Source organism: Armigeres subalbatus, chromosome 2 (genome assembly GCF_024139115.2).
Source record: "Armigeres subalbatus isolate Guangzhou_Male chromosome 2, GZ_Asu_2, whole genome shotgun sequence".
Taxonomy (NCBI): Eukaryota; Metazoa; Arthropoda; class Insecta; order Diptera; family Culicidae; genus Armigeres; species Armigeres subalbatus.
The window spans coordinates 391,966,981-391,980,579 of NC_085140.1; the positions used below are offsets into that span (position 1 = coordinate 391,966,981).

Genomic DNA, 13,599 nt, shown 5'->3' on the forward strand with positions numbered 1-13,599 from the left:
TAATACATCTCATTTTGATTGGTTTTGAAGCCATCATATCATATAGCATTTACATACACTGAGTGTACGAGCAAGGCAAAACAGAAAATGTTATTTATTAGGTTTACGCCTTTGTCTCATGTTTTAGAATACATCCTAGATATTAAAATAATAACGGTAACGTCTATCTTGCTATCTGTTCACCTTATGAGATCTAGGGTATTGTTTCGGTTATAAAATAATAGTTCAGAAAATGTGTAAAATGGCACGCATTTTGAAGAAAGTCCATTTTTTTCCTTACTTACCTTGTTTATCATTATCGTGTATTATGAAATATAGATCAGCTCAAATTTTCATACAGAAGAACAAGACGAATCTGTTTTGTCAATGTCCGAGGCGGTCATGATGAATTTTCATCAGGTCTATCAAACCAGCTGTTGATGTTATTGTACGCACGTTGCCGTTTTCTTAGCGAAGTGGACGTGTGAAATTAACATCATCTCGTGTGAAGAAGTAGGTACGGATTGTGCTCAGGCATCACATGTGCTTTGATGAACCGTGTAGCTATTTAAATCATCCAGTTCCAAGAAAATAATTTATTATACCGTTGGTTTGGTCGATCTTGACACGTTGTAGCCTCAGCATTTTTTTAATGCAGTATTATAAACGAATAGATCGTTGGAATATTTTATTTTCGACAGCAGGAAATTTGAAACCCACTGGTTTTTCGGAAGTGCGTCTGGAAACACCCAAACGTCAGTCGACAAAAAAAAATCAAGGAGAAGATTAATGGCTATGTGATTTGGATTACACCTGTTAGCTTTTCTTCAAATTTAACCCTGATCAACCAGTAATTTTCCGTACCTACATGTGAAGGTTCCCGTGACAAATTACATAAATGAATAATTGACATCATTTGCACGTCCAACCATCTGTTTTCGAAACCCATTTGATTCAAGCCAATTATTTACTCTGACGGTTGCTTTCAATCGACTCCTATTATTGTTGTTCTTAAAAATTTATTTCAATCCATCCAAGCAAATCATACCGAAGCGTAGAAAAATAGGTTGCATCGAGAGGAGTATGATGTAGGGCCAATGGGTATCAAAGTCCTTCCTGTCATATGATGTGCCAAGATAGAAAGAACAACCAGCAGACAATAAATTTAATTAAATTTTTCCAATTTGGCAAGTCCAAGAAGCTGGCAGTTTTTTTTTCACACTTCATATGCCAACAGATACACGGTTGTTCATCGTTGTCACTGAATATGTACGTCAGCATTATAGTTTGTTATTCCTGCAAAGTTAGAAAAAAAAATTGTCATTTCAGGATGCTATAATTCTTTCCTCGGCCTACAAGTAGCTCTGAAGTTTTTGACTTTCTCGTACAACAAAGTTGAACCGAATGGCTATAGGATTACTCCAAAAATTAGCTTCTGATAGAAGTCCCTGAGACCCATAGTGTTATATACCGATCGACTCAGCTCGACGAACCGAGGTGATGTCTGTATGTGTGTGTGTATGTGTATGTTGTGTATGTTTGTGTGTATGTGTACAAATTGTTGGAATGCGATCTATTCTCCTGAAGTGCTGTTTTTACCTTTTTTATGTGATTTTTCAATACATTTTACAATGCAGAAGAAAGGCATCATCGCCGCTAGGTGGATTAATCTGGTTTTTATTATATGAGCTGATTACCTTCTTCTGGTATGATAAGAATCTTCAACGTGCTACATATGATAAAAGATACAAATGTGAATAGAAATGTTTCAACTGACAAAACAACAAAGAAATGAACAGCCCTTACTGGAACATAAGATAGTGCTCCTCCATTTATCTCCAGCACTGGGTTGGGTGGTTGCTACCCTTTGCTGTTTATCAAAAATTCTGAACATCTTATATACAAGTAAATCATATCCGAATTCAACAGACATTATTTCTTAATCAACCAACATTGTATTGATATTTCCCATATAAATTCTTAAAATCAGTTGATAAAGTGACATATTGAAAAAAAGGACATAGTGGAATTCCGCACCTGGAATACAGTCTCATTCCAAGGCACCGTCAAAACACTTGCCCTTCAAGGAAAGATCGAGATACGGCATACGGGACCAAAATTACAGCAGAGGAAAAAACAGACACTAAACAAGTAGATTTAGAGGAAGACGAAATCGAGGAATTAGAAGAAGAAATGATTGGAGATCATCAAGAAGAGAAAGAAAATCAGATACGGAAAGGCCGACGACCATCAGAGGCCTGACGACGACGTATACATTAAAAAACGTTTGGGATTCCAAATTGCTTCGGTATTGTGGATGATTTCAAGGTGGTAATGCAGGAAAAGACCCGTAAGCTAGAGGCGAGCCAGCGTTGGGCTCAATTCACTTCATCAGGCTCCACCGAACGCGCCCCGCCAAGAAAGAGCTCTCGTGAAAGCACAAAATAATTTGTTTTATGAATTGTACAAAATAATCATTTTGTTATTTTATTTGTATTTGGCTCCGTAAAGTTTCAAGAAAACGTCTGAGCCTTAATAAACAAACCATAAAAAACAGTCTCGTGCCTTTGTGAAACTCATAATTCAACTTTTCTTTATAAAAGATAGAAGTTTCCAAAATAAATTTTTCGTTTCTAATGCAGCCCTTCCTGAAGTATGCGACTGAGAAGTTCTGGTACCGTCGTGCGGGGCTTCTTTTGACAAATCGGGGTCTACTTTGGACATTTTGAAACAAGATTTATAAAGTAAATTACTATAAAATTTTCATTATCACCATTCAGGTGTATTGCTGATAATTGTATGGCAACTTTCTGTTTCAAATTTTGTGTTTATTTCGTTTATTTTTTTCAGAAAATTAAAAATCCAAAGTAGCCCCCGTAATCAAAAGAAGCCCGCACGACGGTATGGCAAAAGAAATTATTAAGCCCAATAATATAGTTCAAATTAAATGTCTATTTTAATGACGCAATGGAAAGATAGGCCCACATTGAATTACATTGAGCGGTAAAGATGGTTAATGTCCTAAACAAGAACGTGGTAGATTCGTAGACCGATCAATTGGATCATCGAATGCTGCTATCCTTTTTTTTGCAGCATTACTGACATCTTTTTTATATTTCTGTGTATCGTGTTGTTGTATAATGATTTTTTTGTACCTAATCATTTTTATCTCGTCATCGCATTGGAACTACATCAACCACGGACTTGACAGTACAAATAAAAATAATAAAAAAGTATGAAATAGTGGAGTGACTTCCGTGTAAACTGCTGAAAAACAAAGATTCTCGGAAGCGTTTTGATGAGGACGCCTAGGAGAATTTACTGCTGGGTCTGCTGAATTTAGTGAATTTTGAAATGACTTCAGCTCTTCACTTGTCATGATATCGTCAGGGCTAAGGAAGCAACTGTCAAGGGAGGAGGCTGAAACAACCTCCTAGCCAACCAAGGGATCCTCCGTAAGCAAATAATGCAATAATTAATAGTTAGCAAATCAACACTTTAAAAAACATTATCATTTGGTTGGAGAATAAAAGCTGGACAGAAATACAGAACAAACGAGTATCAGTTACGATAGCTTGCTAGTCGTCTTCCACGGTGGTAAATTCCCATCGACAAACATTAGCTGCATGGCCAACTATGTATACACGGATGTCCAGAAATTCTATGAAGCAAATCGGTTAAACTTAAGTGACTGAAAAATTGTCGAGATATATTTGCGTACTATCATACATACACATTACCCAACAAACATTGGAAGCTCATAGAGCGCTTATTCAATCAAAAACAGGCTTATTTAGCTAAAAAATTAGCTTATTCAGCTAAAATTGTTTGTTGGGTAGGGTGTCCCAAAAAAACACTATGTTCGAAAACTCATGATGCTCAAGCCTTAAATGAAAGATTCTAACATCTGGAGCATTTCTGTAGAACAACCCAAAATTCTAAAAAAATAGTTTAGAGGTTCCGACAGAGCGGTTTTTGAAAAAAGCTGTTTTTTTGCACTTATTGTCATATATTGGCTATTTTTGCCACATTTTAATCACTTTTTCAATCGTTAAATATTTTTTGATTTTTTTGTGGACCATAATGGGTGTCATACATGGTAATACGGTTGGTATTATGCAATAATATGACCTCTAAAACCATTTAAATATCACAAAAATGTTTTTTTTTCGATTATTTTCGCAGAAATTCACCACGTGTTTGTAAAATAATTTTTTCTCGTACTTTGCCAACCGTTATCCGAAAAGTATTTTTATTAAGGAAAGTTTTCCTGATAAAAGTCCAAAAAAATATTATAAGAGGGCTGAGATATTAAAGTTTTAGTAAACCTTAAAAACCTTGATTTTTTGCTAATCTAATGGTGATATATTTCGTTTCAATAATTTTGATGTTTTTGACATCAAATAATAGAATATGAGAAAAGATATTTTAGTTACAATATAAAGATTGGCGCTGACGTCGTCCGGAACATCTTTTGCTGGCGAAGATAGGGTGTTAAATGCAGTGATGGGAAATGTTAATAAAATGTCGTGGGATTGTAATTTGCTAATTTGCTAATAACTTTTTTTCAGAAATTATTAACAATTCGGATTTTTTGATTAACATTTAATGCCTAAAAGATACTAGAACTTTGTCGGACAGATCATCGTTCTAAACACAAAGTCTAAGCCAAGAGAGGGAAATTTAAAAAATGTCACGGAATGTCATGACATTTGACACTAATTCGACTCTCACGCCGCAAATATCAGATTTAGAGAAATTACCTATTAGAAAAAGTTATAGGGTCCTTTGAGGGCTATATTTTTATATCAAAATCATAATTGCAAATAATGTGTGAAAAAAGTTATTAGCAAATTAGTCCCATGACATCGAAATCACATTTCCCGTCACTGGTTAAATGTCAATGAAGGAAAAATACATACGTTTTGAGAGTTCGGTACCACACATGTTTCGGACAGAAGCGACAATCTTTATCTTGTAACTAAAATATCTTTTAATATGAGTCCAGGGTGAAGTTTTGTGTAAGATGAATGCATTGAATTTATTTTCAATGATTTGTTAAGTTACATAATTCATGAGGATAATAACCAGTCATAACCGATTATGGCAGTCTAACAAGCAAGCTAAGCTAGGTTGCCATGGATTTTTGGAGTGTAGAATTATGCTGTCATCCATTCCCAGTTGTCTAGACGTAACACTGACATGCGCCATTTCGCGAATTTCTCATGTAGTTGTGATAAGTAAATCCTTTTTTCGCTAGCTTGAATTACATTTTCCAATTCGGTCCAAAACAAATGTATGCTTTTAATTATATTTACATTTGGCTTACGTGTTGGTAGTTTACTTGATAATGTATGTTATAGAATATGTCAACTTTGTTCTAATTTAAACGGCTTTCTTATTTTGGATGAAATGACCAGCTGGGTTCATAGCTTTGTTAAAGACATGATTTGCTAAAAATATGGAATCCGTTTACCTAAAGTGCTATTTTGAACTTTATTCAAGTGATTGTTTACATTATTTTCCTTGATGCACGAGAAAGGTTTCATCACTGATAGATGGATTAATCTGAGTTTTGTACTGCATTAGGGCTATCAAAATAAATAATTTACTCTGTTTCTTCAAAACTCCATTGTTAGCCGGATTTTCAAGGGTGCCCACAATCGGAACACAAAATTGCAATGTTCAAAAATGTCAAATTCGCTCAATTGTCAATAAAAATTCCCAGATCAACGAAATCAGCCTAACTTCTTCGTTAGCTAGCGGTCGGTAAGGTTGTTTGTCTAGCTTTCCGTTGATATACAAATGTCGGCTAGGGCTAAACTAGGATCAAAGTTATGGACTGAAAACAAAAGAGTGCCTACAACCGACCCTTTTTCCCTACTATGCCAATTAATTCCACCACTTGATTGTAACTTTATACATACGTATTTTGACCTCAACTGTAAGGCCGTTTTCAGTGTATCATACTTGACTCGACTTCGTTAGCGATCTCGTGCGCGCGTCCTTTTGCTCTAGATTTCTCAGCACTAAACCATAAGCATCGGTTTAGTGATCGTCGGCGTGGTTGTTGCAGATAATTTTCAACCAAAGGTGGCTTCGGTGATAAAAATTATTGAGTGGCCGGCCAGTAGCAGCAACGCCTAAGTATTTTGTCGTGGGATTCCTTCTATCGATTTGCTACTGTTAACTTACTGGTTGGAAAAGCGCATAATCAAGATGGGGTCTCCAGTAGCCTTGTGAGCAAAAAGCTTTGTGCAGTGGCGATATCGTAACCAATGAGGTACAACCGAGGTGCGATTATTAAACTAGCCTTGCGAGCAAAGGCGTAGGATTGCCAATCTGGAGATGGCGAGTTCGATTCTCGGTCCGGTATAGGATGTTGGGGTTGAAAAGCAGACCAAGTTCCAGTTGGAATGTAGAGCTATTGAAGAAGAAGAAGAAGAAGAAGAATCAATATTAAATCTAGTCGTTTTTAGTGCCAAAATTTAAGAGATATCACAATCATCGAGTGGGTCTGTCATTCTTTTGTGGTTTTGTGGCAAGATTAAGTTGATCGATTGGTGGGTTGTAGTGCTTGTAAAAGCATATTATTAAAATGAGATGATTTTTTTTTCAAAGCATAAAACAGAACTGCATGAGTGTAGACATTTGATTCCAGAAGAGATGTACTGTTGATGAAAACCATCTCTCAGAGACTTTTGCAAAATCCATAACACACATTTGTCGTTGAGATTTCTGATTTTCTTCAGCCAAATGTATGGGACGTTAGACAATATCTTTACGATTGAGTTGTGTGGTTGTGTTTTATACTTGGAAGAAATGATTGTCCGAATTTTGCTGTCGACAATGGCCACTTCTTTGATTTATCACTTAAAACGCCTTAATTGCGTCGACTCGGGATAAATATCTTTCTCTTATATACAACTTTTAATAAATAAATTGAAACTTTCCATGATTAGCATCAAGAGAGAGATAATGCTATGAATGCCGCTACGTAGTCCTACGTCACTTCTGAGAACAATTCGATTGAGCTGCACTTCTGAATTTTTGAAAGTTAATTTGGTCCTGAATATTTAACTTCAAATTATCTCTTGCCATTCTCCATGTTCTATTTTATTATTATTAATTAATTTATTTATTTTCCGTCAGGTAAATTATGAGGTGGAAGGGACGAGACGCAAATCTCCCAATTTGAGGGCCTGACCCGACGTTCTGATACCCGAGATTAGCACTGCCGTAGTGAATGTTTTTAATGTCCAACAAATGAATTCTCGCGATCATAGGGGTGATACTGACTTGATCTCTTCATCGATTTTACCTTCGGGTAATAACTTAACTATATTCAAAGGTCATTCCGTGCCGATAGTTCGAACGAGCCAGACGTGTGTGCTGTGTCTCATCGCGGATTGTGTTCGGTAGTGCGAGTCTATTGTGTGGTGCCTACCTACGGATCCAAGGCGATCGCTGTCGGCGAGTGAAGTAGCTGCTTCTGGCGACGCCAGTGAAGCAGGCTATTGTTACTGCTGCTACCTACAGCAGCAGGGGCAGATAAGTAGAAAAGTTTTTATTGTTCTCCCATCTGCTTGATTCGGAGTGGGACTGATAGAATAAATAAAATTAGTTTTTTTTCTGATTAGCTATTAGTCTTAAGTTAACATAAGCAAAATCATCCTTCCACCTTGCGGGGTGAGAATGGAGACAGAGACTGTGGAAGGCAATGGGCCTCCAAAAGATGCAGGGCGCACACGATTGTACCATGCGGCTTCGCCTGGGCGTTGTGTTTTTTACTTTCGGCAGAAAGTGATGAGCGTATATTCTCTGGCCATAAAGCGAGATTTGTTGTGTCGTTTTACGAAGCTTGAATTCAGCCAAATCAACAGGAACAAACTACGCATCACCGCACCTACATACCAGGTGGCGAATGAAATTGCCGGCGACAGGGCGTACAATGTTGAATATTTAGTTTATGTGCCCTCGCGGGAGGTCGAGATAGAAGGCGTAATCAACGCAGCGAGCTTGACTTGCAAGGATGTGCTTGCAGGGAAAGGTCGCCTAAAGAACGCCCTGCAATCTACCGTGGATATTCTGGACTGCAAGGAATTGCATTCAGCAGCCACGGTAGATGGCAAAAAGGTTTATTCCAAGTCGGGCTCGCTTCGGGTGACATTCGCCGGTTCGATGCTTCCAAAGTATGTAGATATAGAAAATATGTTGTTTCCGGTGCGTCTTTTTGTGCCAAGGGTATTTAATTGTACCAACTGCAAACAACTTGGTCACACTGCCGAGTTTTGTGACAACAAACCACGTTGTGGCAAATGCTCAGAAAGACATCGGGAGGAGTTCTGCCAGCAACAAGCAACAAAATGTGCTTATTGTGGTTTGAATCCTCCCCATGGTTTGCAGGAATGCCCGGTGTACAAAAAGCGCACCCAAAAAGTGAAGCGCTCGTTGGTACAGCGCTCCAAGCAGTCTTATGCGGAAATGGTTAAGTCGCAAGACACATCCGCCACAGCCACTGCATCGACTGCTATTTCAGCAACCGTTCGTGTGAGTAATTATTATGATTCCATATCCATTGATGAATTGGACTCTGACGCAGCCGATATGGATGATCCTGCGGAGGTACACGTGCCCGAAAAGAGGAAGCAACCGTCTTCCCCGGGATCGCGCCGCAAGAGAACAAAAATCATCCATAAAAGCTTGGTAAAATCTGAAGGTAATGGGGGTTATTTAAAATCCCGAAGCAATCTGTCCCTACTGCTTCTTTTGATCCTAGTTGCAGTAAGACATTCCCGCCATTGCCTAAATCCGATGTTTCGAAGAAACATCCGGCTAGGAGAATCAACGAAAGAAAAAACAAATTCGCACTTCTAGAAAAGTATTCCGTCCAAGCGAGGATTGATCTCCTTTAAGGACATTGTGGACCGTTTTTTGAACTTGTTCAATATTCCGAATTCATTGAGGCCAATCATTGACCTCTTTATTCCAACAGTTGAAAGTTATCTGAAGCAATTGACTGGTTCATGGCCCTTCTTGAAGAAATTGTATCTTTCGATGGATAATACGGCCAACACCGAAGATACAATCACTGTGCTGCAGTGGAACTGTCACAGTCTGAAAAATAAATTAGACGTGTTCAAGTTTTTGATTCGCAATTCCGATTGCGATATATTTGCACTCTGTGAAACATGGCTTTCTTCTGAAGATGAAATCAACTTCCACGATTTTAACATTATTCGCCAAGATCGGGATGATCATTATGGTGGCGTTCTTTTGGGGATCAAAATGCTACTCCTTCTACAGAATTCCATTCCGACTTTTCCCGGCTTAGTAATCGTCGCATGCCAAGTAAATGTGAAGAATAAAGATCTTTGCATAGCTTCAGTGTACATTCCTCCAAATGCCTCTATTAATCGTCGAAATTTTTGGAGCGCGTCTCCCTTTTATCATCTCCAGTATTGATATTGGGAGATATGGACGCACATGGTATTGGATGGGGCGAAACGTATGACGATTATAGAGCGCCTATTTTCTATGATTTGTGTGACGATTTCAATTTGAATATTTTGAACACTGGTGAAGTAACTCGAATAGGACCAAATGGTCAACAAAGCCGTATTGATCTGTCTTTATGTTCAAATTCACTATCATTAGATTGCACGTGGAAGGTGATTCAAGATCCCCATGGTAGTGATCATATGCCGATAGTTACCACAATTAAAAGTAGCTATCAACAATCTGAGCCAGTTAATGTTCCTTTCGACCTCACGAAAAACATTGACTGGCCAAACTTTGCATCGGCGGTAAAAATTGGTATTGAATCAACTGATACTCTTCCACCTTTGGATGAATATCGATTCCTTACTGAGTTGATTCAAAAAAGCGCACTAGAAGCTCAGAAACGACGCGTTCCAAGTACATCTGTCATAAGAAGACCAGCCACTCCTGGATGGGATGATGAATGTACTAAGTTGTATTCTGAGAAATCTGATGCCTTCAAGGCCTTCCGCAAACACGGAAGGTCCGAGCTTTTTGAAGAGTATTTGAGGCTCGAAAGAAAGCTCAAAAATCTTCTCAAGGCAAAAAAACGTAGCTACTGGCGACGTTTTGTCGAGGGACTATCGCGAGAAACCTCAATGACAACACTTTGGAAAACGGCCCGCAACATGCGGAACCGCATTTCCACCAACGAGAGTGAAGAATACTCCAATCGATGGATATTCAACTTCGCAAAAAAGGTCTGTCCAGATTCCGTACCAGCAGAACCGCTATTTCGAGAATCAGTCACTGATCCCGGTTCTTTGGGTGGACCATTCTCAATGCTGGAACTTTCTATGTCTCTTCTTTCATCGAATAACTCTGCTCCGGGATGCGATAACATCAAATTCAATCTTCTTAAAACCTCCCAGATATCGCAAAAGACGATTACTTGACCTGTACAACTGCTTCATGGAGTACAACATTGTGCCACCTGAATGGCGACAGGTCAAAGTAATAGCTATTCAAAAGCCTGGGAAACCAGCGTCTAATCACAATTCATACCGACCGATTGCCATGCTATCATGCATGAGAAAATTATTGGAGAAAATGATCCTTTCAAGAGTCGACCATTGGGTCGAAGAAAATGCATTGCTTTCAAATACTCAGTTTGGATTTAGAAAAGGGAAAGGAACAAACGATTGTCTAGCGTTGCTTTCTTCAGATATACAACTGGCCTTTGCGCACAAGGAGCAATTGGCTTCAGTATTCTTGGATATTAAGGGCGCTTTTGATTCAGTTTCCATAGAAGTACTGTCAGGCAATCTGCACAGTAGTGGATTACCCGTTATTTTGAATAATTTCTTGTACAATTTGTTGTCAGAAAAACAAATGAACTTCACACTCGGCACTCTGACAACTTCCAGAAATAGCTACATGGGCCTTCCCCAAGGTTCGTGTTTAAGTCCCTTGCTTTATAATTTCTATGTTAAAGATATTGACAATTGTTTGGAAGGACAATGCACGCTCAGACAACTTGCAGATGATGCCGTGGTCTCTCTAAGAGGTCCATGTGCAGCTGTCTTGCAAGAACCATTGCAAAGTACCCTGGATAATCTGACTTTTTGGGCCAGACATTTAGGGATCGAGTTTTCACCGCAAAAAACTCAGTTGGTTGTGTTTACTAAGAAGCGGTATCCTGCTCAACTGAAACTCAAGCTGTTGAATGATGACATCAACCAATCTTTATCTTCTAAATACCTTGGGGTCGTGTTTGATTCCAAATGTACCTGGAAACCACACATTGAGTATTTGATACAAAAATGCCGGAAAAGGATCCATTTTCTACGTTCTATCTCCGGAACATGGTGGGGTGCTCACCCGGAAGACCTCATCAAACTCTATAGAACGACTATTCTCTCTGTTTTAGAGTATGGCTCCTTCTGCTTCCTCTCAGCAGCTGATTGCCACCTGATCAAATTGGAACGAATTCAGTATCGTTGTTTGCGTATTGCCCTTGGTTGCATGCATTCAACGCATAACATGAGCCTGGAGGTGCTTGCTGGAGTCACTCCTTTAAAACACCGTTACTGGGAGCTCTCACTTAGAATACTCATCAAATGTGGAACAAGTAACACACTTGTTCTAGATAACTTCGATAATATGCTTGAACTAACTTGTCGTTCAAGATTCTTGAGAGTTTATCTCAACTACATATCGTCAGATCTTTGTCTTCCGTGTTATAATCCCCCTCGAGTTCACTTCACCAACGACAGTTCCTCAATTGTATACGATCTGTCCATGAAACATGCTATTCAAGGAATACCAGATCATCTTCGACAAATATCTATTCCCTCCATTTTTTCTGAAAAATATGAACATGTCAATTGCAACAACAGATATTTCACTGATGGTTCTCGCATCAACGGATCCACTGGCTTCGGTGTTTTCAATGTAACTTCAACCACCTTCCGAAAACTTCAGGAACCGTGTTCGGTTTATGTTGCTGAGCTGGCAGCAATTAACTTCGCTTTGGGGATAATTTCCAATCAGCCCGTAGACCATTATTTCATCTTCTCGGATAGTCTTAGTTCTATCGAGGCACTCCGGTCGATGAAACCAGTTAAGCACGCATCTTACTTTCTTTCAAACATCAGAGAGCAGATGCGTGTTTTGGTCGATAGATCATTCAAGATTACCTTTGTTTGGGTCCCATCTCACTGCTCAATCTACGGCAATGAGAAGGCAGACTCGCTGGCAAAGGTGGGCGCACAGGAAGGTGAGGTTTATGATAGACAATTCTCGAGCAACGAGTTTTTCCCATTAGTCCGTCAGAGTACTCTTCAAAGTTGGCAAAGAAATTGGACACACAACGAACTTGGACGGTGGCTATTTTCTATAGTTCCAAAAGTTTCTGGGCGAGCGTGGTTCAGAGGTGAGGACTTAAGTCGAGGCTTCATTCGCGTGATGTCGAGACTTATGTCTAATCACTATTCACTAAACGCACATCTGTACAGAATAACCCTTGTCGATAGCAACTTATGTAGGTGCGAAGCCGGTTATGATGACATCGATCACGTAGTTTGGTCCTGCTCGGAAAATGACGCCTCCAGAGAGCAATTATTGGATACCCTTGTGGCCCGAGGTAAACAACCCTTCAGGGAAGTTCGAGGTGTTTTGGGAGATCGTGATGTTGTCTATATGCAGGCCATTTATAGTTTTCTTTGTGCTTCTGACATCAAAATTTATTATTTTGTTTTTTTTTTCTTCTTTCTTCAAAGTTTTTATTTTGTTTAGTCTCTGCCTTTTTGTTCCGTAGAGCTCCATAGCTATTGCCATCCGGAAGATGCTCCCAGTCGAACCATTCCTCGAGCATGACGACACGCCACATCGTCACTGACGCCAAATGCCCGGATGAGAAGCTGAAATTTCCTTATCCCAAACCCTAAGCCCCGTCCATCCCTAAACATTGTAAACTAACCTCGAGTCACCACGAGTACGCTGGCTCCTTCCCCTCTCTTATTAACTGTATAATAAAATGATATTGATTGTATATATCACAAAGAACCATGGCTCCGTAAAGTGTTATACACGCCTGAGCCTACCAAATAAACGAATTTGGAAAAAAAAAACTATATTCAAAGTTACAACCGTCATCAATGCTTCTGGAGCAAGAGACAATCATCATCTATCACCCCGATCCATACAATTTACGGCAAACTGCTAAAATTCGCTGAATTGATGGGAATAAAACATTGACGAAAAGAAATAGATCAATACAGCTACGCCCCTATGATCCTAAGCGCGAGAATTAAATTTAAATGGATTTCGATTATTAGATGTAGATAATCGAATTATTTTACCTACAAATAATCAAATTCGAATCTTTGTAATGGCTACTGATGTAATTCATTCTTGAATCATTTCCTCATCCGTGGCCAATTAAATAAAACTATTTTTTTAATAAATCAGCCTGGTTTATTTTTGGTCAATGTTCAGAAAATTGTGGAGCTAATCATAGTTTTATACCAAATGATATTGCAATTATAGTAATGAAATGTAGTAAAATGTTTTTTTTTATCGATATTCCTATCGAAGTGCATAAAGTCAGTAAATGCGACCAATAATTTGCTAAAAATC

At 38.8% G+C, this 13,599-nt stretch overlaps 1 protein-coding gene, 1 long non-coding RNA gene and 1 pseudogene across 3 annotated transcripts in view; all 3 read left to right on the top strand.

The window, feature by feature from the left end:
* Positions 1 to 13,599, top strand: part of LOC134213202 (uncharacterized) — a 327,428-nt gene that overhangs the window by 293,487 nt on the left and 20,342 nt on the right. The gene's annotated exons all lie outside the window — the stretch shown is intronic.
* Positions 1 to 13,599, top strand: part of LOC134217389 (calmodulin-lysine N-methyltransferase) — a 65,462-nt gene that overhangs the window by 33,478 nt on the left and 18,385 nt on the right. The gene's annotated exons all lie outside the window — the stretch shown is intronic.
* Positions 6,229 to 6,285, top strand: LOC134218657 (U4 spliceosomal RNA; annotated as a pseudogene).